The 21,664-nt window shown below is 45.3% G+C and overlaps 1 protein-coding gene across 1 annotated transcript in view; it reads right to left on the reverse strand.

Annotated features, from left to right (window-relative positions):
• LOC140462813 (DENN domain-containing protein 3-like) overlaps nucleotides 1-18,047 on the reverse strand; it is a 152,304-nt gene extending 134,257 nt beyond the window's left edge. The window contains exon 1 of the mRNA XM_072556138.1: nucleotides 17,765-18,047. The gene's annotated coding sequence lies outside the window, so the exon portion shown is untranslated. The remainder of the gene's footprint in view (nucleotides 1-17,764) is intronic.
• Nucleotides 18,048-21,664: the final 3,617 nt, after the last annotated feature.

The following is a 21,664-nucleotide window of genomic DNA, read 5'->3' on the forward strand; positions in this document are numbered from 1 at the left end:
TGTGGTAAAGCCATACCTGTGCTCCCTTCAGTCCATGGGACACAGACGAGTGAAGATGTGACAGTCATTTATTTCAGTCATTTACCACTAGGTCTGACAAGCCTAAGGAAAGCATCATTTGCAGCCGATTTTGAATGTTTGAACCACACACTGTTATTAACATATCCTAAACGCAAGGATAATCGCTGCCTGTTTTTGTTCATGAGAAATTCTTAAACCCTTCTCTCTCCTCCAACCATTTGCTCGGAGCTCATGGATTTCTTTGTCAATAAGATTAAGACAAACACAGAACAGTACAGCACAGCAATGGGCCCTTTGGCCCACCAAGACTATGCCGACACATGACTCCTTTCCAAAATAAGATCTTTTGCCTCAAACTGAAAGATTGTCCAGTATTTGAACCCAGGATCTCTCACATACCGGTGCAACACAAGCCCTTAACTGGGAATGATCCCCCGAAACCAACAAGCCATTAGCAACCAGACCAGCAGCGGTTGGTTACTTCCCTCCCTTTCTCCCACCAAAACTGCCTTGAACACTCCACCTACCCCCAACCCCATCCTCACCCTGAACTTACAATTTAAGTTTCAACTCTTGGCTCTAAAACCTTAGTCTGGGCTTCCAGTAACTATCACAATCTGTCAGCACCTCCCATCTTCGAACCTGCTGCCTCAAGACAGACAGCAAAGAGTAGAGGCAATAGGGTTGTACAGTAGCTCAGTAGTTAGCACTGCTGCCTTGCAGTGCAAGGGATCTGGGTTCGATTCCATCCTTGGGTGACTGTGTGGAGTTTGCACGATCTCCTTGTGTCTGCCTGGGTTTGCTCACAGTCTAAAGATGTGCAGATTAGGATGGATTGGTGATGCTAAATTGTGCAGGAATGTGCAAGCTAGGTGGGTTAGCCATAGGAAATGTAAGGCTAGAGTGGGGTCTGGTTCTGGGTGGGATGTTCATCAGAGGGTTAGAGCAGACTCAGTGGGTTGAAGGATCTCTTTCCACACTGTTGGGATTCTATGATTCTAGGGATGAGTTATTCAGAGTGGTGTTCCACAGGAATGAAAGGGAAGACTGCAGATGTTGGAGATCTGATGTGAAGAGTGTAAATATAGAACATGGAACAGTACAGGCCCTTTGGCCCCTGATGTTGCGCCGCCCTGTGAAACCAATCCGAAGCCCATTTATCCTACACCTTTCCATGGTCATCCATATATTTATCCAATGACCATTTAAATGCCCTTAAAGTTGGCGAGTCTACTCCTGTTGTAGGCAGTGCGTTCCATGCCCCTACTACACTCTGAGTACAGAAACTACCTCTGACATCTCTCCTATATCTATTACCCTTTAATTTAAAGCTATGTCCCCTCATGTAAGCCATCACCATCTGAGGAAAAAGGCTGTCCCTGTCCACCCTATCCAACCCTCTGATTATCTTATATATCTGTGTTGTCACCTCTCAATCTTCTCTCAAACGCAAACACCCTCAAGTCCCTCAGCCTTTCATCATAAGACATTCCCTCCAACCAGGCAACATCCTAGTAACTCTCTTTTTAACCCTTTCCAACATTTCCACATCCTTCTTATAATGCTGTGACCGGAACTGTAAGCAGTACTCCAAGTGCGGCTGCACCAGAGTTTCGTACAGCTGCATGATCTCGTGGTTCCGAAACTTGTAAAGCTGAAGCATGACCTCATAGTTCTGAAACTCAATCCCTCTACAAATAAAAGCTTGCACACTGTATGCCATCTTGACAACCCTATCAACCTGGGTGGCAACTTTCAGGGGTCCATGTACATGGACACCGAGATCTCTCTGCTCATCTACATTACCAAAAGTCTTACCATTTGCCCAGTACTCTGCATTCCTGTTACTCCTTCCAAAGTGAATCCACATTAAACTCCATTTTCCACCTGTCAGGCCAGCTCTGCAGCTTACCTATGTTCTTCTGTAACCTGCAACATCCTTCAGCACTATCCACAACTCCACCGACCTTAGTGTCATCCGCAAATTTACTAACCCATCCTTCTGCACTCTATTCCAGATCATTTATACAAAGGACAAGCAGTAGTGGCCCCAAAATAGATCCTTGCGGTACCCCACTAGTAACTGAACTCCAGGATGAACATTTCCCATCAACCATCACTCTCTGTCTTCTTTCAGCTCGCCAATTTCTGATCCAAACCGCTAAATCACTCTCAATCCCATGCCTATGTACTTTGTGTAATAGCCTACCATGGGGAAACTTATTAAATGCCTTCCTGAAATCCATATACACCACATCAATCGCTTTACCCTCATCCACCTGTTTGGTCACCTTCTCAAAGAACTCAATAAGGTTTATGAGGCATGACGTACCCGTCACAAAACCATGCTGACTATCCCTAATCAAAGTATTCCTTTCTAGATGATTATAAATCCTATCTCTTATAACCTTTTCCAACAGTTTACCCACAATTGAAGTAAGGCTCACTGGTCTGTAATTTCCAGGGTTGTCTCTACTCCCCTTCTTGAACATTTGCCATCCTCTAGTCTTCTGGCACTGCTCCTGTAGATAATGATGATGTAAAGATCAAAGCCAAAGGCTCTGCAATCTCCTCCCTGGCTTCCCAGAGAATCTGAGGATAAACCCCATCGGGCCCAGGGGATTTATCTAGTTTCACACTTTCCAGAATTGCTAACACCTCCTCCTTGTGAACCTCAATCCCACCTAGTCTAGTAGCCTGTATCTCAGTGTTCTCCTCGACCACATTGTCTTTTTCCAGTATGAATACTGATGAAAAACATTCATTTAGTGCTTCCCCTATCTTCTGGGGCTCCACACACAACTTCCCACAACTATCCTGATCTTTCTCTCATCATTCTTTTATGGTGCTGGAAAAGCACAGCTGGTCAGGCAGCATCTGAGGAGCAGGAGAGTCAACATTTCAAGCATAAGCTGTTCATCAGGAATGAGGGGGTGGCCCAAGGGGGCTGAGAGATAAATGGGAGAGGAGTGGGGCTGAGGGGAAGGTAGCTGGGAATGTGATAAGTCGATGGAGGTAGGGGCTAAAGTGATAGGATGGAGAGGAGGGTGCAGCTGATAGGTGGGAAGGACGATAGACAGGTAAGACAGGTCAAGAGGGCTGTGCTGAGTTGGAGGGTTGGATCAAGGACGATAGACAGGTAAGACAGGTCAAGAGGGCTGTGCTGAGTTGGAGGGTTGGATCAAGGACGATAGACAGGTAAGACAGGTCAAGAGGGCTGTGCTGAGTTGGAGGGTTGGATCAAGGACGATAGACAGGTAAGACAGGTCAAGAGGGCTGTGCTGAGTTGGAGGGTTGGATCAAGGACGATAGACAGGTAAGACAGGTCAAGAGGGCTGTGCTGAGTTGGAGGGTTGGATCAAGGACGATAGACAGGTAAGACAGGTCAAGAGGGCTGTGCTGAGTTGGAGGGTTGGATCTGGGATAAGGTGGGCAGAGGGGAAATGAAGAAACTGGTGAAATCTACCTTGATCCCGTGTAGTTGGAGGGTCCCAACATCTCTGGGACACACACACTAAACAAACCCACTGTCTTGGGGCCATGGGGTTTAACTCCCCCTCCCAATCCACTAAAGACATGCAAGTCCTGGGCCTCCTCCATCGCCAAGCTCTAGCCACCCAATGCCTGGAGGAACAACATCTCATCTTCCACCTTTGGACCCTCCAACTACACGGGATCAATGTCGATTTCACCAGTTTCCTCATTTCCCCTTTGCCCACCTTATCCCAGATTCTACTTTCCAACTCAGCACTGCCCTCTTGAACTGTCTTACCTGTCCATCGTCCTTCCCACCTATTCACTCCACCCTCCTCTCAACCTCTCCCCTACCTTCATCTACCTATCGCATTCCCAGTTACCTTCCCTCAGCCCCACCCCCCTTCCCTTTATCTCTCAGCATCCTTGGGCCATCCTCCCCCATTCCTGATGAAGAGATTATGCTCGAAACGTCGACTCTCCTGCTCCTCGGTTGCTGCCTGACTGGCTGTGCTTTTCCAGCACCACACTCATCCACTGGAATGAGCCCTGTTCACAAATACAACGAATGATTCAGACTTCACAATTTCTAAAGTTGCAGATGCCACCCCCCACCCTGTGTTTTAGTGATAGCCAGTAATGAGGTAACAAAGTAGAAGACTGCAACACATTTACTGAATGAACTTATCACGAGCGAATGTCCTTGACAAATGTGAAGCATTACATTTTAATAAGAAAGTGAGGAAGGTCATTGTTTATGAAGAGAATATTAACCTGTCCAGAGTGGAGGAGGAAAGGTGTAGGGATAGACAAATTGGGACAAGTTGCAGTTCAGGTTCACAAGCAACAAATGAAGCTCTCTGTTTTATTGCTTAATGAATAAAATTGATTGGTTAGGTCACTGTTGGAATATTGTGTGCAATTCTGGTCTCCTTCCTATCAGAAAGATGTGGTGAAACTTGAAAGGGTTCAGAAAAGATTTACAAGGATATTGCCAGGGTTGGAGGATCTGAGCTATAGGGAGAGGCTGAACAGGCTGGGGCTGTTTTCCCTGGAGCGTCAGAGGCTGAGGGGTGACCTTATAGAGGTTTACAAAATCATGAGGGACATGAATAGGATAAATAGACAAAGTCTTTTCCATGGGGTGGGGGAGTCTAGAATTAGAGGGCATAGGTTTAGGGTGAGATGGGAAAGATATAAAAGAGACCTAAGGGGCAACATTTTCAAACAGAGGGTGGTACGTGTATGGAATGAGCTGCCAGAGGATGTGGTGGAGGCTGGTACAATTGCAACATTTAAGAGGCATTTGGATGGGTATATGAATAGGAAGGGTTTGGAGGGGTATGGGTCAGGTGCTGGCAGGTGGGACTAGATTGGGTTGGGATATCTGGTCGGCATGGACGGGTTGGACTGAAGGGTCGGTTTCCGTACTGTACATCTCTATGACATTATGAAAAGTAGTTATTATCAACTTACGTCAAACATTGGTTAGATCACACCTGCAGTGGTACAGAAAACTTTGCTCTCTGTCCTGTAAAAGGTGATAGAGGCACTGGACGGGGAAGTCCAAACATTTATGAGGCTGATATTGAAACAATCAAGGAGCTCAACACCATCCAGGACAAAGCAGCTGCTTGATCGGCATCACATCCACAATCATCCACTCCCTCCCCCACCGATGCTCAGCAGCAGCAGCAGTGTGTACCATCTACAAGATGCACTGCAGAAACTCATCAAAGATCCTCAGACAGCACCTTCCAAATCCCGACCACTTCCATCTAGAAGGACAAGGGCAGCAGATATGTGGGAAGCCCACCCCCTGCAAGTTCCCCTCCAAGCCACTCACCGTCCTGACTTGGAAATATATTGCCGTTCCTTCACTGTCACTGGGTCACAATCTTGCAACTCTGCCGAATGAGGGCATTGTGGGTCAACCCACAACACATGGACAGCAGCAGTTCAAGAAGGCAGCTCACCCCCACCTTCTCAAGGGGCAACTAGGGTCAGGTAATAAATACTGGTCCAGCCAGCGACACCCACATCCCATGAATTAATAATAAGAAAAAAGATAAAGGCTAGCATGGACTGGTTGGACAGAATGGCCTGTTCCAGTGATGGAGAGTTGAGATTTTGTTTTGTTTATAGTGAGTTATACTCATGGACAGTAGTTTTAAGTTGGAGTTTTTGTGTGATGAAATTGAAAGTAACCTGATAATAAAAAGTGCAGAACTTCAGACACAGGGGCTTGGGATTTTGTCTGAGGCAAAATATCAAGGCCATAATACTTAACACATTGCTGAGCCCTCCGATGACTGCCCATAACCAATCAAATTAATACTGCAATCCCGGCTGGATCAACTGAAATCTGATGAGAATCCCATCGGACTGAGGTTCACTAATGACTCATAAACAACAAGAATAAGTTTCATTCGTGTAGCACAGTAAAAAATCCCAAAGTGTTTTAAGAAGCAGCAGTAAACAATATCTGAACCACACGAGGAAAGAGACTGATTCCTGAGATGGCAGACTGACACACGAAAGGAGACTGGATTAGTTTGGACAATATTTACTGGAATTCAGAAGAATGAGGGGGATTGTCATCGAAACCTAGAACAGTCAAACAGGACAAGACAGGGCAAATGCTGAGGGGTGACCTTAGAGAGGTTTATAAAATCATGAGTGGCTTGCATAATGTAGATAGTCAAGGTCTTTATGCCAGGGTATGGGAGTCCAAAACTAGAGGGCATAAGGTGAGAGGGAAAAGATTTAAAAGGGACCTAAGAGGCAACTTTTTTCACACAGAGGTTGGTGTGTGTACGGAATGTGCTGCCAGAGGAAGTGCTGGAGGACAGTACAATTATAACATTGAAAAGCCATCTGGATGGGTAAATGGATGTTGTAACTGTACCCATTTTGACCACTTCCTTTAGCAGTTCATTGCTATTCACTTTATCTGTACCCCTCATGATTTTATAAACCTCTATAAGATCACCCCTCAACCTCTGATGCTCCAAGGTAAAATGTTCCAGCTTATCTAGCCTTTCTTTATAACTCAAATCTTCCAGTCTTGGCAACATCCTTATAAATGTTTTCTGAACCCTCTCCAGTTTAATAATATCATTCCTATAGCAGGGAATTCATACAGCACATAAATAGACCCTTCGGTCCAACTTGTCTATGCTAACTAAAATGGTCTCATGTTCAGTACAACCTTAACATGACATCCCAACTCCTGTACTCAATGCTCTGAGCAATGACGGCAAACAGACTAAATGCCTTCTTAACCACCTTATCTACATGTGACTCAAATTTCAAAGAATTATATACCTGCACCCCTAGGTCTCTCTGAATGACAACATTACCCAGAGCCCTATTATTAAGTCTATAAGTCCTGCTCTTGCTTGTCGTACCATAATGCAACATCTTGCATTTATGCAAATTAAACTATATCTACTACTGCTCAGTCCATTGGCCCAATTAATCAACATCAGCAAATTAGGGATGGGCAGTAAAGTGCTGGCTGAGCCAGAGACACCCACACAGGTGACTAAAAATAAAACAAGGCTGAAAACAGCTCACAATATTCTAAATGTGGTCTGAACAGAGTAATATACAGCTTTAGCAATCCATCTCTACTCTTGAATTCTAGCTGTCTTGAAATTAATTTTAATGTTGCAATCAGATTCTGTCTCCTCTCCTGAACTCTGTTCTGTTCTGTGGAAAATAACCCTAGCTATCCAGTGTGTCTTCACAGCTCAATCACTCCAACCCAGGCAATATCCTGGTGAATCGCCACTGTACCCTCTCCAGTGCCATCCCATCCTTGTTGTAGTGTGGAGAACCACACACATTATCCCAGTTCTGGCCTGATTGATGTTACCTACAGTTCCAGCACAACCTCCTTCCTCTTGTATTCAATGCCTTGACTAATAAAGGCAAGTATCCCAGTTGCCTTCTTACCACCTTATCTACCTGCCATGCTGCCTTCAAGGATCTATGGACATGCACAGCAAGATCCCTCTAATCTTGTGTACTTCCTGGGGTCCCGCTATCCAATGTATAACTCCCTTGTCTTCTAAGTGCCCCAAAATATATCACCTCATACTTTACAGGATTAAATTCCATTTTCTACAGTTCAGTCCATCTGACCAGCTGTCTTTGTCATCCTGTAGTATAAGGTTCTCAGTCTCAATACTTACTGCAGCTCCAATAAGTCTGTGAACCTGCTGATCAACTTTCCTACATTCGTGTCTAGATCATTAATGCACACAGTTGACAGCAACAGACCCATAACCAAAGCCTGTTGTACATCAATGTTCATAGGCCTCTAGTGATTAACACAGACTGACCCAATCAAACTCAGAATGACTGAGCCATTGACACTACTTCCCCTCCAGAGAAAATGGTTTTACCTTGCTGTCCTTTTGAAATCTTCTATCAGTTTAAGTGCTCCAAGCAATTCACCTCCTATTCCTCAAATTCTGAATGAATAAACCCAGAAATTTTCCAAAGAACAGTTCTCAAATACTTAGCCGGCTGTAAAGAGCATTGGGGGTGCTCTGAAGTTGCAAAAGGTGCTACATGAATGCAGGTTCCTTCTAATGATTGATTACATCTCCAATCAGAGCAGGGCACATTTACCACAGTATGATACACGTAGGCAGCTGTGTCTGTTAAATGTGATCAAAACCAAGTCTAGCTTCAGGCCCCCACAAGGAAATAGTGTTTTCTTTGTAAACGCACAACATCAGTTTTCTCTTTGAAGGAGAATGAGAAATAAGGTGTTATTTTCTGGCGAAACCAGCCTTGTTTCATTTTGTAAAATCAGCCTTTCCATTTCAGGACAGGACAGTGAGGCCTCCATGGTGAAGATTTCATGACTCAATTTGACATTTTCCAAACTTTCAGGGAAATCATTCACATTAGAGTTCTGCTGTGATAAATATGTTTAGAATTTATTCCAAACTTTCCTGCGGAACTTTTACTCCTACTAAGAGATTGTAAACTCAGCAAAAGCTAAAAACAAAATGAAACTTCCCTCTGAAAGGTTCTGCGATGACTGGACAGAATCAGGCCATTTGGCCTAACTTGCTGTCATTTATACTCTACACGAACATTCACCCACTTGAATGCATCTTCATCATTGACTTATTATTTTATATCAACTAGGAGAAAGTGAGGACTGCAGATGCTGGAGATCAGAGCTGAAAATGTGTTGCTGGAAAAGCGCAGCAGGTCAGGCAGCATCCAAGGAGCAGGAGAATCGACGTTTCGGGCATTAGCCCTTCTTCAGGGCATGATTCGTCGATTCTTCTGGTCCTTGGATGCTGCCTGACCTGCTGCGCTTTTCCAGCAACACATTTTCAGCACTTATTATTTTATATATTTGTACATTTATCTAGTGCCTGCGTATGATAGGTTCCCAGTGTATCCCACATGGCCATTATAAAACAAAGGAGACAGTGAGGTCTGCAGATGCTGGAGATCAGAGTCGAGAGTGTGTTGCTGGAAAAGCACAGCAGGTCAGGCAGCATCCGAGGAGCAGGAAAATCAACGTTTCAGGCTGGAGCTCTGATGAAGGGCTTATGCCCAAAACATTGACTCTCCTGCTCCTTGGATGCTGCCTGACCTGCTGTGCTTTTCCAGCAACATACTCTCATTAGGAAACAAAGTCTGATCCAAAAAAGAGAGAAAAGGACAGATCACTGAAAGCTTCATCAAACTTTCAAGGTTTTAAGATTTAAAGCTTAAAGGGTGCATCTCCCAGGGAGATAGAGAGGTAGACAGAGACTTGTGGAGTTCTGCTTCTCTTGCCACAGCTGCTGATCATATTGACAGAGTTTTCTGTCTCTAATCACAGAATTTAGATTAGATTAGATTACTTGCAGTGTGGAAACAGGCCCTTTGGGCCAACAAGTCCACACCGACCCACCGAAGCGCAACCCACCCATTCCCCTACATTTACCCCTTTACCTAACACTATGGGCAATTTAGCATGGCCAATTCACCTGACCTGCACATTTTTGGACTGTGGGAGGAAACCGGAGCACCCGGAGGAAACCCACGCAGACACGGGGAGAATGTGCAAACTCCACACAGTCAGTCACCTGAGTCAGGAATTGAACCCGGGTCCCTGGCGCTGTGAGGCAGCAGTGCTAACCACTGTGCCACCGTGCCGCTCAAATTTAGAGTCTGGGCAACCAATGATGGAGCACATTATGTTAGGATCAGAGAGGGCTGAGGTCTCAGAGGGTTGTGAGGAGGCTACAGAGACAGTGAGGGGTGAGTCTGTGGAGGGATGTCAAATCTGGGATGAGAATTTCAAAATCAAGGTCAGAAACAAAGAGCCAGTGTAATCCACCAAATCGAGATGGGCACATTCTGATGAAATGACTCCATGACCTGTAATGTTAAGTCAGATTCTCTCCACACAGGCCTTGCTGAATGTTTTTAGTGGTTTCTCTCTTGGCTACAACATGAAAATACCCTTCTATTCAATTTTCTCTCAGTTAACTAGCTTCCTCTTAAATGTGTCTACCGTTGCCTAAGCCATCGCCAGTGGCTGCAGGTTTCACATTCGGTTCATTTATTGGGGTTATTTTTGGGGTATGCTGTGCTTTACTTCCTTCTCCTTTTCCTTCTAACTTGGTTTTGCTGGTGGTTCCGGTTGCTCAAATTGTCAATGACACTAGGACGAGTCTTTCCTCACATTGAATCGAGCTCTCTGATTCCAGCTCGTGTCCAACATGTGAATTCGGAGCATGTCATTCAATGGCCTCAAGTGCAAATCCCTGATTAACTCCCTTTTTGGGAATACAGAAACTAGGAGCAGGAGTAGGCCATTTGGCCCTTTGAACCTGCTCCCCCATTCAATATGATCATGGCTGATCATCCAACTCAGTCCCCCGATCCCGCTTTCTCCCTGTACCCTTTTATTCCTGTCAGTCCTGCTATCTCTGATAAACCTTTGCTGCACTCTCTCCATTTACAGGAACATTCTTCCTGAGGTAAGGAGACCAAAACCGCACTCAGTGCTCCAGCTGTGCTCTCACCAAGGCTCTGTACAATCATAGCAAGACATCCCAGCTCCTGTACTCAAATTCCTCTTGCTATGAAGGCCAACATCCTCTTTGCATCACCATTTCACATGCCATTTGTTAGTGAACACCTTATCTACCTCTGAAGTGAAAGTGTCCAATGATCCCCACATGACTGCTCCCTGGGAAGAGAGTCCCAAAGACTTATGACCCTCTTGAGAGAAAGATAACCTCCATATCTCTGTCTTAAATGGGAGACTTCTTTTTGAAACCTATGTCTGTTAGTCCACAGTCTCCCCTACAAGGGCAAACAGCCTTTTGGCACCTTTACATTTCTGTCCCCTCTGGACCTGTTATGTTTCATTGGTATTTACATGCTGCGGAGGAAGTTACAGCTCCTGACATGATTAGACTGTGCAGATATCAACAAATTGTCTGCAAATCCATAGTGAAGATATCACTATGTAATTGAATATCACTATGTGTCACTCACATGTAATTGAATCTGAGATGTCATTGGAATAAGTTGGACACATGATCAATTGGCCATTCAATCCCAGTCTGACAATCGAGACCATTCCTTTTGAGTAAGGGACAGACACAGAAACCATTGTTTTCACTGTGAAGCACTCCCTCTGAATGTTCAAGTTGCAGCAAAAATTATTCAAGTGCATAATTCTGTCATTTGTGTTGACTAATTCAAAAGGCTTTCATGAAATGTCCAATTATCTTTTATGTACTGCTCAGTTTTTTCATGGACTGGTTTATTCTTTTGTAATACATTTTGCATTCCAAGTAATTTCCTGAAAGTCTTTTATTTTGGTGCCTGAGGGGCTACTTCTGTTCAGCATTTGGTACGGCTTGACTATACAGCATACAAAACAACACTTTTCACTGTATCTCGGGACATGTGACAACAATCAATCAAACAATCAATCAACCAATGGCCCTGGGTAGTTGTCAGGTTTAAGCCTCATTCTCAGTGGAGCTGCTCACTGCAGTGTTTTTGACCAATTAGCTCTTCCTCAAATTCCACATCCTCTTGAGTTGCTTTCTCGATAACCAGTTGCCTGTAGTTTGGGGAAGTGATTTGGTGGGTCGTTGTAGCCTGGTTCAGAAGGGTCCTTCGCAATAACCTCGATCACCTAATCTGTACCGACATTCCCAACACAACACAGAGGGATTGCTGACTCCCGGACCAGATGCCCAACTGATGCCTTCATCTTTGAATGTGCTCAACTGTTCAAAACTCTGGGCAGCCCTCTCCAGTTTCCCAGCCAATTGTTATCCCGCAGTGACTAAAAGAAATGATCTTGGGTCATGATCACGTAGCTGTCTGTGGGAGCTTGCTGTGGCGCAAGCTACTAACTGTGTTTCTCACAATTGGTAGCCATCAAAAGTATCTCGTTTACAATGGGGCATCTTGGGGTTGTATAAGATGCTATATAAATGTAGTTCCCTTATTTCACATTTTAAAATATGTATTTTAATTTCCTATAGAACTAAACATTACCTTCGTTTCCACTAGTATTTCTTTTACTAATCTGTATCCTCTGGTTACTCACATTCCTTCCATTGGAAACTATTTAGAATCATAGAATCCCTACAGTGTGGGCACAGACCATTTCACCCAAAGAGTCCACACCAACGCACCAAAGAGTAACCCACCCATACCAATTCCTCAACATTTCCCCTGACTAATGCACCTAGCCTATACATCCCTGAACACTATGGGCAATCTCCCTTGGCCAATTCACCTGACCTGCACATCTTTGGACTGTGGGAGGAAACCAGAGCACCCGGAGGAAACTCATGCAGATACAGGGAGAATGTGCAAACTGCACACAGACGCCCGAGGCTGGAATCGAACCTGGATCCCTGGCGCCGTGAGGCAGCAGTGCTAACCACTGAGCCACTATGCTGCCCTTACTCTCCCCCTTCATGAATTTGAATAACTTTTAAATCTCCTGTTAACCTTCCTTGTTGAGAGGGTTTTTACAATCTCTCCATGTCGCTGAAACCCCTCATTGTTGTCACTGTGCCAGTGAAGGACCTGTGTACCTTCTCCAAGGCTCTGATACCCTTCCAAATGTCTGCAGCCCATAAATGGACACATCGATCTTGGAACTAACCAGAGAAGGAGATCCCTAAGGACAGATGTTCACAAATTTACTTGCATTTTGTTGGGTTTTGTACAGTACATTCACTGCTCGCAGTGCTGCCTCCTCCACCGTGTGGAGACCAGATACAGGTTAGATTGCTGCTGTGTAAGACAGCTGAATCCACTGGTGCGAGTTTCCTGTCACATGTCCTTTGAGTCCTCCAGCCCACTTCCACATGGGTCTCGCTGTGCTCAGTCTCCTGCACTGTGCCAAGGGGTTCAGTATAAGATTGAGCATCAGCACCTCATCCTCTGACAGGCACACACAGACCTTGTGGGTTCGACGATTTGGATCAGAACTCGGGACTCCAGGTTTTGGACAGCAGCTGTTGGCAATCATTTTCTGTTGCCATTGACACTTCCTCTGGACCCAGCGTTTGTTTTACTGATGAGTCCACACCCCACAACCCAACTGTCTTGCCCCTTCCATTATCTCTTCTCTCACTCTATTACTGATCTTCCCTTTGGGATGTTCCCCACTTTTACTGCCTTTCTCTGCCTCTGTACTCTGTTCCATCTCCAAACTGCTCCAGATTTGCTGGAGGGTCATTGGCCTGATCTTCTGTTTCTCTCTCTCCACAGACGCTGCCTTTTCTGTTAAGTGCTTTCAGTATTTTCCATTTTAAATTATGACTAGGAACTTGCTTTGTTAAAAAACATGAGCATTGCTTGGCCAGCAACAATCAGTGCACCACCGTCAGGGTGGATGTGGAGAGTCAGTGCCATTGGGTTAGTAAACCAGAGGCTCAGGCAAAAGTTCGAGAGCCCTGGATTTAAATCCAGTGTGGATTTTGAATTCAATTAACAAATCCAGGTAGTAGCTAAACCTCAAACTAACCCTTGATAATTATTGTGTAAAAATCTATCTCACTGACCCATCAAGTTCTGAGGAAGGATCACTGGACTCAAAACATTAACTCTGCTTTCTTTCCACAGGTGCTGCCAGACCTGCTGAGTTTCTCCAGCGATTTCTGGTTTTGTTTCAGATCTCCAACATCTGCAGTTCTTTGTTTGATTTTGTTGCCATGTTAAAAACTCAGCTGGTTCCCAATGGGTTTTAGGGACTGGTCTGGCCTACACGTGACTCCCTCCCCACTGAAATGTGACTGTTTCTGAAACGGGGGATTTTGACCCAGTGACTCTGATGGAAAGGTGATACATTTCCAAGTCAGAATGGGAAGTGGTTTGGAGGGGAACTTACAGGAGCTGGTGTTCTCATGTATCTGCTGCCCTTGTCCATCTAGATTTGATTTTGGGTTTGGAAGGTGCTGTCTGTAGTGATTGCAACAAGGACAGCCAGCTCAACCTCATCAAAAATGAGTTCCCGGGTTGGTGCTATTAATTTGGTCCAGGAAGCCCTGGTGGACAGATATAAAGCAGAGTGTAGCACACGGTATCCACCAACACCCTGGAGTTGTTCAGGGAGAGGTGGGCGCCACAGGGAGTGGAGTGCATTATTTCCCCTCCAACTCTATTTTGATTTAATCCCTGCCCTCCCCTTCACTGTTTGATCACACAGCATTTCCCTTTGATGTGAAGGGCAGTGCTTGTTACTGGCCACTTGGGTGTTTTCCTATCTTCCTGGTGGTGGAAATCGAATAAAGATTCGTGCAACTTGTGTCTCTCACCTGCACATACACACCATGGGTGCTGGGGAAAAAATAAGCACTACCGCAGTTAGGCAGGAGTGTGGGGGTAAAAAAGAAAAAAAAACAGGAGTGTCAGAAGTTCTGCTCACTCTGAGAGCTGGCTCGGAGGGAGCTGGGTCAGTGTGAAGAAGAAAAGAAATAAAGCAGAGTGTCAGAGGTTGTGTTCACTCTGACATCTGGCTCGGAGGAAATGAGAGTGGGGATGAAACGCGATCTGATCGAGGTTTATAAAATAATGAGGGGTATAGATAGGGTTAAGGTCAGGTGTCTTTTCCCTAGGATGGGGGGATTTCAAGATGGGGGCACATTTTTAAGGTGAGAGGAGAGAGATTTTAAAAAGACATGAGGGGCAATTTTTTTTACACACAGGGTAGTTCATGTGTAGAATGAACTTCCTGAGGAAGTGGTGGATGCGGGTACAGTTGCAAACATTGAAAGACATTTAGATAGATGTATGAATTTGAAGTGTTTGGAGGGCTATGGGCGAGGAACAGGCAGGTGGAGCTGATTTAGTTTGGCTGATTTAGTTTGGGGTTATGTTCGACATGGACTGGTCGGACCGAATGATCTGTTTCCGTGCTGTATGACTCTATGACTCTCCACAGGTAAATAAAGGATACCAGCCCCTGTGGAGTTATTTCACTATCTAAGGAGTTTTTTTAAATCTTATTCAGAGATTGCAGGTAGCAGGATTACAGGATGGGCCAGTATGTATTGCCCATAGGTCAGTTCTTGTGGGTCTAGAGTCATGTGTAGGCCACAGCAGCTAAGGATGGTAGATTTCCTTCGCTAAATGACATTAGTGAACCAGATGGGTTTACTCTGACAATCAACAATGGATTCACCAGTCGACTTACAATTCGGATTTTTAATCCCATCATCTGCTATGGATGCAGGTCTCAGAACATTACCTGGGTCTCTAAATTAATAAGCCAGTGATAATACCATGTGACCATCGCCTCCCCGAATTTCTGCTCCACTCAGCGTTGGTGGTGGAGGACGTGGATGTTTGTCGATATGTTACCAATCCAGGGGGTTACCTTTGACCTGGATGGTTCTGGAGCTGCCCCCATCCAGAGCAAGTGGGCAGTATTCCATCACACTCCTGACCTGTGCCTTGTAGATGGCAGACACACTGTGAGGATTCAGGAGGTGAGTTACTTGCTGCAGGAGTCCCAGCATCTGGCCTGCTCCTGTAAATCGGTTGCTGCATGTTGTGCACTACAAATGTTACTGCATTTCTAAAGTACTCCATTGGTCAAATAGAGTTAGCATTTCAAAAGATGCTGTAAAAAGGCAAGCCTCCTGGTTCTCCTTTCTACAGTTTTGTATTGGGATGAGGGGGGGTCACTGTGTTGGCCAGTCCGTCACACTCTGTAAGGGGTCTTACAAACAGGTGAATATTCTAGTTAATCAGTTACTCCTCAAACTAATAGCATTAGAGCAGGAGCAGATTGATCAAGTCCAGTTCTTATTACTGTATTAACCTCACACCAAACAGTAACATTTACACAAAACCTCCTAAGTAAAGCTGAGTTAATAGCAAAACTGAAAAATGATCAGACACTGATTCACATTCTGAGCTGTCCTGGCCAATACTTGACATTTGTTTGTCCTTTTGCATTACATGGTCATTTCTCATCAACAACTTTGGACATCCTAATTGCACTGCAGTTCAAATCCTTAGGCTGAAAACTGTGACAGAAATTCATGAATGTTCAACATTCTGTGAACACTTTCCAGTGTAAGTTCTCACCCTGATTGGTAGCCTTTTCATTCAGCTTATTATCTGCCCTGAGCTATAACAGATACTGGACCCCCATGGTTATACCACCCCCCACCCTGGTTTCCTCATGAACACCCCACATGAAGGACAAATTACTGAAAAGATGGCATTCTGCTTTCTGCAAACATTTACACTATCACATCTCCTCAGGTCTCATTAGAGGAATTGGCCAAGTCACAGGGAGAATTCAATGCAAATTAAATCAGTTCTTGAAAAGTGACACAATTAAATTAAAGAGAGAACAATGGTATTTGATTTGATCTGTATTGTAGCTATTTTATTTCAACTCCCAAACTCAAGGTTAGGCTGCCACTCCTAATCCTGTTCCTGTCCACATTGATGCATTTTCCCCACTGAATGATCACAAGATCGTGACGAGGAGATGGTGTCCGCTCCCTGGCCTGGGGAACTGAAGCTGATTGTGATACCTGTACTGTTTCCCAGACTGGAAACCTCATTAATGCAGCCATCCAGTGTGGGATATGCAGTCTCCAAACCCCTCCCCAACTCACATTCAACTCGTGACATTAAAATAGGAAATCAAGAATGCTATTTGTGCTGAAAACATTTCTTTATCCCAGCTTAATCAACACAAAGGAAGAGAAATAAATACATGAGTCTCCCTCATATACACAAACACACTCACTCATACAAACTCACAAGATTAGATTACTTACAGTGTGGAAACAGGCCCTTCGGCCCAACAAGTCCACACCACCCCGCCGAAGCGCAACCCACCCATACATTTACCCCTTACCTAACACTACGGGCAACTTAGCATGACCAATTCACCTGACCTGCACATCTTTGGACTGTGGGAGGAAACCGGAGCACCCGGAGGAAACCCACGCAGACACGGGGGGAACGTGCAAACTCCACACAGTTAGTCGCCTGAGGCGGGAATTGAACCCGGATCTCTGGCGCTGTGAGGCAACAGTGCTAACCACTGTGCCACCGTGCCGCCCAAAAACACATACACTTACTCAAAGAAATACATATACACCCCCAGACACACCCTGATACATGCACACACACTCACACTCCCTGATACACAGATACATACACACACTGATACAGACACATCAAACTTGCACAGACATACATGCGTACACACACTGACATAACTGATACACAAAACCTCAAAGTTACACGCATAAACATGCATTGATACAGAGACAAACACACACATGCACTGGTGCACACACTCAAAACACAAACACACATACACTGATACACATGAACAAACATGCAGGCATGCACAAAGGCAGACAGACATACACACAAGTGCACACTCACTCACAAACACTCATCACAGACGCACAACATGCACACACCGACACAGACTCACAGAACTATCCCCACGTTTACACTCACGGAGTCACTATCACACACTCACCTACATACAGACCTCAGAGACGGATACACACACAGACTCTCACACATACTCGGTGCATGCACATGTACATCCTGTTACATATTGGTCCCTTGAGTATTTGTCGTTCACTCTTGAATTCATCAGAAAAAATGGCTCAGGAGTTGAAATGGGGGAGCTGCCTAAGAACATACTGTCAGCCTAAAGTTTGAATTCCAAAAATTAACTTATTTTAACAACTTTCTCTTTTAAAACCTGAATTACCTGAAAATTAGAGAGGGCCCAGTGACTACAGGGTTTCAGCAATCATCATGACGAGGGTTGGAGGGGGCCCTGAGATTCCTGCTGTTACTCCCAGCTTGTTGACACGATCAGAAACTGCATTGATTTCTCCAGCTGAGCCCAACGTGAATGCACAGACTGTTCACACATCCAGCTGCTGGAGCAGGACAGAGATCGCAGCTCTCTCCTACAACCTGATCGACTGCAGTCTCCTCTGACCACTCAGACAGTATATGGCCCAGTAAAGCAGTTCCCGTCTAACTGTTCATCAGTTCAGTCGAATAAATTGTACTTCCCCTTGTCAGGAAAGAGTAAAGAGATTACATAACTTCTTAGTCCCGCCTCTTAGAAAGGCAGGCAGCTGCAGAGCTTCCTTTCTCTAGTCAGTAATGGTTTAATGTCCTGCTATCCTGATCCCTGCCAGAGTTTACTCTGTTAGGTTTAAACTGACTGGAGTCAAGTCTTTTGAGTGTATTTCACACTGATTATAGATAGGTTCTTGATGAGTAAGGGGAGCCAGGGTTATGTTGGCAAAGCAGGAGAATGGGGTTGACAAACATAGCAGCCATGATAGAAAGGCAGAGCAGACTTGATGAGCCGAATGGCTTTACGGAATCTGATCGCAAGCAAACACCAGAGCGTTCAAAGGAGGCACTTTTTAAAATTTCCCGGGAGAAAGGATCAGATGATGCTCTCTAGCCGGGGGTTAAGGGTGACTGGCTTTCTGAAATGGAGAGTGGGATTTGTGAGATCCACCTGAGAGGGAAGGGGGGGGGTGGGGGTGGAGGGTGGAGGCTGGAGGGGGGGTGGGGTGGGGGGAGGGGAGGGGGGATTCAGTTTAATTCAGAGCTTCCCAAAGCAGGGGCTGGGGGCTCCCTCAAGGTGGGTCGTGAGCTGAAATGTAAGAACTCCAAAAACACTAGGGGCCAGGGGATCCTGAGTGAGTTCTGACCACCACACCCCGTCTGTAACAGGGCCCTAACCTCCCTCCTCCCCTCCCCCCCCCCCCCCCCCCAATCCCACCACCACTGAGGGATGACTACAACCTTCAGGATTTGCAATGGGATTTACAGTGGGAATCAGTCAAAAAGGGTGGTGCTGGAAAAGCACAGCCGGTCAGGCAGGATCCGAGATGCAGGAGGGTCAACGTTTCAAACATAAACTAAAGAGATTATACTCGAAATGTTGCCTCTCCTGCTCCTTGGACGCTGCCTGACCAGCTGTGCTTTTCCAGCAACACCCTTTCTGACTCTGACCTCCAGCATCTGCAGTCCTCACTCTCTCCCAGTGGGAATCTGTTTGCCAAGCTCTGGTTTGATTGTTCAACTGAAAAAAACATCCTGAACTGCTGTGCTCTTCCAGCACCACTAATCCAGTATTTGGCTTTCAGCATCTGCAGTCATTGTTTTTACCTTGAAAAAAACATCAGCAGAGCAGAGACTTGCTTATCATGGGGGACTTCAGGAATGGGATAACCAGGGTTTTTGCACAAGGAAGTTCCCAAAATAAACACCACAGTGGCAGAGAGCCCTGACAGAGGCCTTAGGTTTTTAGTAGCTCAGTATTGCCCACAAGAATTGCCTGTAGAAGGAAATAAATGGATTACTGCAATAACATCAACCGTGAGTGATCCCTGCACTGAAACACGGGTAGATCTATTCAGCACTGCCTCAGTAAGGCAGCTACAGCTGTGAAAATAATGACACACATTTCTGTTTCCTGTCCAGCTTTCTGACCCACGTTTAATAGTTTGCAACAGTAACTTCCTCAATAAAATCAGTGGTAGTGTCATAATGAATAGCCCGTTAGCTTTGCATAGGAAGAGGTTACTAAAACTGACACGAGATTCAGGGATGGTCCAGTCAACAAATCTCGCTTAAATGTCCTTCAATAAACAGCTCGTACAGTTGATGCAAATCAATAGTGCTTGAAGGATCCAAAATGTATAGATATTTTCAAATCAACTTGTTCAGAGAAGTTATTACACAGATCTGGAGCAAGCAGGACTTAAACCTGGGTGCCCTGGCTGAGAGGTAGGGACTGTACCACTCCACCCGTATATCGTGAGGTCTTAGCTGTGACATGGGGTTTTTATGTCAGCACTTTAAGATGTTTAAAGGAGTATATTTGGGAAGCTCAAGAAGTAAAGGAACTGAAATGTTATTCCCAGCGTACAGCTCACCTGTGTGATATGTATGCAACATTATTTCTGTGCATTCTACCAGTAACTAGCCCTCCATGTATGTCATTAGTAAGCTCTGCAAGTCAAAGTTTGTTAAGAACATTGGAACAGTAGGAGACCATTCAGCCCATCAAATCTTCAATGGGATCCTGGCTGATTGGCAACCAACACCATACACGCATCATTGTCTTGTATTCCTAAATACCACAGGTGAATGAAAATCTCACAATAACAACTAATTTGACATCAATTTCCATTGACAGAATTCCAAACGTTTTATTCCATCTCAGGACGCGAACATTTGTTGCTCATTGCTGTGGGTCTGGAGTCACATGTAGACCAGGCCAGGTAAGAACAGCAGATTGCCTTCCCTGAAGGACATGAGTAAACCAGATTTTTGTTGACTTCAAATTCGATCATCTGTCACGGTGAGACTTGAATATGGGTCCCTGGAATATTAGCTGATCTCTTGATCATTAAAATCCACTAGATCATCATCTCCATGACGACCCTTCATGAATGGAAGTGATCCTTCATCTCACACCAGAAAATTCTGCCTCTAATTTTCAGATCACACCCATGTTCCACCCCCAACTAGACAAAATAATTTCTCTCTATCAAACCCTTCATCCCCATAAACTGTGAAAACAGTTGCTCCTGTGTCCCTACTACAGCATTCCCTCACTGCTGCTTGGAAAGGTGTCACTGAAACATTGTTCTAAACTTTCTGAGGTTGGCCTTGAACCTGTGACCTACTGAAAGACATTGAGGGAGCAGGTGAGAAAGTGTAAACAGTACCACTGAGAGCAAGCTCAAAAACAGAGCTTGCTGGAGAAACTCAGCAGATCTGGCAGCACCGATGGAGAGAAACAGAGTTAGTGCTTCAGGTCCAGTGGCCCTTCTTTGGAACGTCAGAAGTTCTGGGGAAGGGACACTGGACCCGAAATGCTAACTCTGATTTCTCTACACAAATGCTGCCAAAACTGCTGAGATTTTCCAGCAACTTCTGTTGTTGTTCCATATCCAGAGGGTCATTCACCGCCATTTCAGCCACCACCTGCAGGATGCCAACACCAGACACATCCACCCTTCCCCTCCCTTTTCAGCCATCCACAAGGATATCCTGGTCCACTCCTCCTTCACTTCCCAACATCCCCACGGCACCTTCCCCTGCAACCACCAAAGGTGTAACACCTGCCCATATCCCTCCTCCCTCCTCAGTATCCAAGGGCCCAGACACACCTTCCAGGGGGAGCAGCACTTTACCTGCACTTCCCACAATCTAGTCACTGCATTTACTGCTCACCATGTCATCCCTTCTACACTGGGGAGCTGAAGTGTAGATTTGATGACTGCTTTGTAGGCCATCTATGTTCGGTTCGAGAAAGAAACCCTGAGCTTCCAGTTCCCTGCCACTTTACCACCCCACCCTGTTCCCCGGCCAACATCTCTGTCTCAGGTTTGCTGCAGTGCTCCAGTGAAGCTCAGCACAAGCTGGAAGAACAGCACCTCATTTTCCACTTGGGAACTCTCCAGCTTTCTGGACTTAATATCGACTTCAACAATTTTACGGGCTTTTTTTTAGATTAGATTAGATTACATTACAGTGTGGAAACAGGCCCTTCGGTCCAACAAGTCCACACCGACCCACCGAAGTGTAACCCACCCATACCCCTACATTTACCCCTTACCTAACACCA

The sequence above is a fragment of the Chiloscyllium punctatum genome, chromosome 37 (assembly GCF_047496795.1).
Source record: "Chiloscyllium punctatum isolate Juve2018m chromosome 37, sChiPun1.3, whole genome shotgun sequence".
Classification (NCBI taxonomy): Eukaryota; Metazoa; Chordata; class Chondrichthyes; order Orectolobiformes; family Hemiscylliidae; genus Chiloscyllium; species Chiloscyllium punctatum.